Source organism: Elephantulus edwardii, unplaced genomic scaffold (assembly GCF_000299155.1).
Source record: "Elephantulus edwardii isolate Elephantulus edwardi_28Jun2011 unplaced genomic scaffold, EleEdw1.0 scaffold00002, whole genome shotgun sequence".
Taxonomy (NCBI): Eukaryota; Metazoa; Chordata; class Mammalia; order Macroscelidea; family Macroscelididae; genus Elephantulus; species Elephantulus edwardii.
Window position 1 is genome coordinate 17251212 of NW_006399752.1, and position 5830 is coordinate 17257041.

Genomic DNA, 5830 nt, shown 5'->3' on the forward strand with positions numbered 1-5830 from the left:
TCAGTGTACAGTGATAATAACAAGTAGATTTGGTTTTTAAAAATTTTATCTTATTGCTTTTAACTTTTTTTTTCATAAAAACGCACCCTAACATTCTATCTGTAGTGCCCCCCCCCCGTTAAAATGACAAAAATAGCCAAAGAGTTGATAAAGAGCAATCACTCCCTTTTAACCAGCAGTACAAATAATCTTTTGGAATTAAGAGTTTTAAAGTAATTACAAGAATAGTGAAGGACCTGCTGATGTTTCTGGAGCGCATGACATACCTAAGGTCTGTGATTGAGGTAACTTTTTCCTTGAATCTTCCTAACCGCAACTCTCAGAGAAGGCTTGTGATTTCTTAAGCTAAAGGAAAACAGAAGTGGAGCTATCTCAGTTTCCAGAGTACACTACATCCCTGTACTCTATGATCCAGGTCCTTTCATCTTGAACTCTCCTGATTACAACATTCAGAGAAGGCTGGGATTTATTAGGCCAAAAGGGAACAGGAGTGGACCTGTAGAGGTTTTCCAGAGAACAACACTTACCCTACTTCTGACCCTAGAGCCAAAAGGGGAGCACTTATATACAGGTTCTTCACAGAACATCACCCTCCCCTGGAATATGACACACTTATAACAGCCTAACATCTAGGTAGAAAAGAGTCACATAATGTAAAGAAAACAGAAAGCAGCCTCAAATATGATGAAAAAACAAAATAGCACTCTTTCTAAAAAAGTAGAGCCTATTGCAGACCCAATGAATACTGCATACACAGAGAACCAGAAGAAATGTGTTGACAGACGGTTATATGAACAGCTACAGAAGAAGGTGCAAATAATGGAAGAAACAATGAAAACCATTAAGAATGTGAATAATCCAGAGACAGGGAAGAAGAGGAAATATATCAATGAGGAATAACTTAAGCAACCATGTAAGAATATGCAAAAATTGAAGAAAGAATTGATAAATAGATAAAGAGGTACAGAAACTTTTAAAAAATCATCAAAAGACAGCCAACACAGTACTGGAAATAATATAAATGTGTGAAAATTCAGTACAGAATATTAAGACTTACATGCAGAAGTGGACAATTGGATAATCTTCAGTAGAATCTTGCTGGAGGGACATGCTGGAGGGACAAAATGTGGATCAGAAAAGATGAAACAGAGTCAGTGAGCTGGATGACAAGAGCATTAGCGGAAACATACTAGAAGAAAAATAAGAGATGAAGAAAACATTGGAATCATGTGGGATGGCATCAAAAGGAACAATATATGTATGATTGGAGTTCCAGAATATGAGAGGGACAGGGAAATCACTGAAAAATATGTGGAAGAGGTTCTAAAAGAAAACTTCCCAGGTATAAAAAATGGAGAAATCCACATTCAAGAAGCTCAGCAAACACCAAATAGACCAGACTGAAAAAGAAAAATATCAACATTGTTATAGTCAAATTCTCCAAATTAAGAGAAAAGGATAGAATACTAAAAGCAAAGCAAGGAAAACAAAGTCACCTGCAAATGGGAAACAACTAGATTAAGTTCTAGTTTCTCAGCAGAAACCATGTAAGCTAGAAGACAGTAGGATGGTACATAGAGCAAGTTGAAAGAGAACAATTGCCATCTGAGAATTCTTTCCCAGCAAAGCTGTCTATCAAAAATGAAGGAAAAATTAGGTTATTCACATAAAAGAAGGAACCCAAGGATTCTGAAGCTCCATTTGACATACTTTGGGCATGTTGCAAGGACGGACCAAACTTTGGAGAGGGACATCATGCTTGGGAGGGAGGAAGGACAGTGTAAAAGAGGAAGACCCTTGATAAGATGGATTGACTCAGTGCCTGGGGTTCTAGGGGTAGATATATCAGAGACAATAAGACAATAAGGTTAACTCAGGATAGAGCAGGGTTCAGAGCTCTTGTATATAGTGGAAGAGGTAACCTTGGTCAACATTTATGCACCAAATAATAGACCTGCAAAATAAAAAAAAAAAATGGTTAAAAAAAATGAAGAAAGAAATCGACAGCACCACGAAAGTTGCAGAAGACTTTAACACACCACTCTCACAAAAGGTCAACTCAAAAGAAATTTAAAGATGCAGAAGATCTAAACTATACAAAAGCCAACTCGACCTTGTGGATATATTCAGGGTATGACAATAAACTAAAACGCAATTCATTTTCTTCTCAAGTGTACATGATATATTTTTTAGAATTATCATATAGTGAGACACAAATCAAGCCTCAACTAATTAAAAACCATTGAAATAATGCAAAGTGCCTTCTCAGACCACGATGTGATAAACCTAGAAATTAACCACAAGAGGATATAAAACCACCCATGTGGAAGCTAAAGAACACTCTGCTAGAACATAACACCATTGGGTTTTAAAAAAAATAAACAATGAAATGGAAAAGTTCCTTGAAACAAATGAAAATACAACATACCAAGCCCTCTGGAATTCAGCTACGACAGCCTTTTTTTGGGAAGTTTATAACAGTAGACACACATATGAAAAAGGAAGAAGCCAAATTAATGATCTAATTCAACACCTCTATCAAATAAAAAAAAAGAACAACAAATAAATGTGAAAGTTTCTAGAAGAAGGGAAATTATAAGGATAAGAGCTAAAACAAATGAGATAGAAAACAGAAAAATAATATAAACCATCAACAGGAGCTGATTTTTCAAAAGGGTCAATAAAATTGACAAATCACTGGCAAACTTAACAAAAGAAAAAAAAAGAGAAAATACAAATAACTCAATTAAGACATGATAGAGGTCACGACATCACAATAGAATCAGATGAAATGAAATTAATATCTGAATATTATGAAAAGCTATACTCTGATAAATTTGAAAATTTAGAGGAAATGAATAAATTCCTAAAAACTCATAGAACATTTGAACAGACCTATCACAAAAGAAGAAAATGAGCAGGTCATAAAGATTCCCCACAAACAAATCCTACAATACATGGCTTTATGGCTGAATTCTACCAAATGTTCAGAGAAGATTTATCACTGATTCTACTTAAATTATTCCAAAAAATAGAAAGATAAGAAGAAATACTCCCAGAGACATTTTATGGAGCACGCATAACCCTAGTACCAAAACCAGGCAAAACTAGTACCAAAAATAGGAAAACTGCAGAGCAATATCTCTCATGAATATAGATGCAAAAATCCTTAACAAAATTCTGACCAATAGAATCCAACAGCTTATGAAAAAAATAATTCATCATTCCCAAATGAGATTCATAACTGGTATGCAAAGATGGTTCAATATAATAAAAACAAGCCATGAAATTAATCACATTAACAAAGCAAATAATAAGAACCACGTGATCGTAGCAATTGATTCAGAAAAGGTCTTTGACAAAATTCAACATCCCTTCCTGAACAAAACACTCTGAAAAATAGAAATAGAAGAAATTTTTTCCACATAATGAAAATTTTATATACAAAATTAAGAGCCAATATCATTCTCAATAGAGAAATACTAAAAGTGTTTTCCTTGCAGAGACTAGAGAAGGATGCCCACTGTCACCAATCCTATTCAATATTGTATTGGAAGAACTTGCTAGGGCGATGCTGCAAGAGAAGGAAATAAATGGCATCTAGATCAGCAAAGAGATGGTGAAACTGTGTCTATCTGTAGATGATATGCTAGTGTATTCAGAAAACCCCAAGGACAAAACAAAAAAAAACCTCTATTAGAGCTAGCAAACCAATATAATAGAGTGACAGAAAAGAAGATCAATATACAATAGTCAGTGGGATTCCTTTACAGTAACAAAGAAAACACAGAAAACTATCTCCTATGTCTTCTCTGGATGGGTTGAAGCGTCCCCCACCTGGTGGGAAACAGCAGATGAGGTCATTGAGGCCCTACTCCAGCATGTCATACCCAAGTTAAACCTCCCTAATTCTATACAATCAGACAATGGTCCTAGATTCATCTCCAAAGTTACCCAGCAGCTATCCTCTAGTTTATGTATCTGCTGGAAGCTGTTCATACAATATTGCCCCCAGTCTTCAGGCAAAGTAGAACACATGGATGGACTCAGTCTCATTTTACTAAACTAATTGTCAAGTTACACAAGTCTTGAGTTGACTTACTCCTATTTTCTTAGCCCATATCTGAGCAACGCCTCATTCATTATCCTTTCTGTGGTGCTGGAGAAGAGTACTGAATATATCATGGACTGCTAGGAGAACAAACAAATTTGTTCTAGAGAGGATGAGACCATGCTGCACCTTGGAGGCAAGAATTTTGAAGCTTTGTCTGACATACTTTGTATATATTGCAAGGCGGGACCAGTCCTTGGAGATGGATGTCATGCTTAGGAGGGTGGAGGGACAGCGAAAGAGGGAAAGACTCTTGATGAGATGGAGGCATCACAGCTCAAAGGCATCAATTCTCCTTCTATCATCTCTAGTCATTTTCCAGCTTTCTGATGCACAGCAAGAAATTGCAAAGACTATGGCCTGGATCAGGCACACCTTAGTCTCTAGCCTGACATCTTTGTTCTTTAGTACTTTGAAGAGGTCTCTGACAGCTGACTTTCCCAATGCAATTCGTCTCTTAATTTCCTTACTGCTTATGCCAAGATTGTTAATTGTGGAGCCAAGCTTACTAAAGCTGTTAACAGTGATTAGGGTAATGGGGTTAGTTGTGTCAGAGACAATAAAGACTGGCACAGGGTTTAGGGCTGTTGTACGTAGGGTTGCTATGAGTGATTCGAAGGCACATAACAACAACAACAACAACAACAGTATATCTGGAAAGGAAACATCTCACAAAATTAGTTTAATTCTAAATAAATTATAATATGAAATTCTACTAGCAGCAAATGCTATTGAAAGTGTTTCAATTTAACAATTTAAAAAGATTTAAGATACTTAAAAAAATCTTGACTTTCTAACATGTTTTCACATAAATAGAAATGGTAGAAATATAGAGAATAGCATGAAATTTTTTTTTAATGAAACTTTCTACCTGCCAAAAAAGATTGTGCCTTGTATGTGTCCTATGCCCAATTGACAGATTTATTCAGAAGAACTAAACTATATTTATCTTAATAACCACAATATTAGTAGCAGAAACACTCATTTGGTGATTTCTATTTGGTTCCAGCAGTGGACTAATATGCCCTACTGCTGTGACAAGAGGATGTTTGTGTTCTAGACCCCTCTGCAGGGAGGCAGGAAGGAATCTGAACTCTCATGGCTTGCTCTATTTGCTGCTGCCTTTGATGTGCTGCTCTGGCCCCTGCAGTGGAAATGTGCTATGCAAGAGAATTGGCCTGGAATGTGGAAATGTAGAAAATGAGTAGTGAAAATGTCAATTAAGAGTCTAATGCTTAGCAGTTCTGTTGTTTATATTGCCTGTGACTTGTGTTATTTTGTTTACCTGTGTAAGAACATAATTTCAGTAGCAACACACACATATACATACACATACACATACACATACACATACACATACACATACACATACATATTGAGTCCTAATGGCCTAGACCATAGGGAATTGAGCTGCTAACCCTAAGGAACTCTCTCTGGAGATTTCAATCTACCAGCAGCTCCCCATGGTAAAAATATAGGCACTCTTTTTCCATGTGATTTATAAGCTGAGAAACTAATAGAGGGTAGCTAAATTGGTTCTAACTCAAAGGCAATGAGATTGTGTGTATGTGTGTGTACACATACATGTGTGTGTGTGTGTGTGTGTGTGTGTGTGTGTGTGTGTGTGTGTGTATTTATATCCTCCCTCCCCATTCCTCTCATTTATAAAGGTATTTGGTTACTGGTATACCAATTGACATATTTCAGTTAACAGATGCT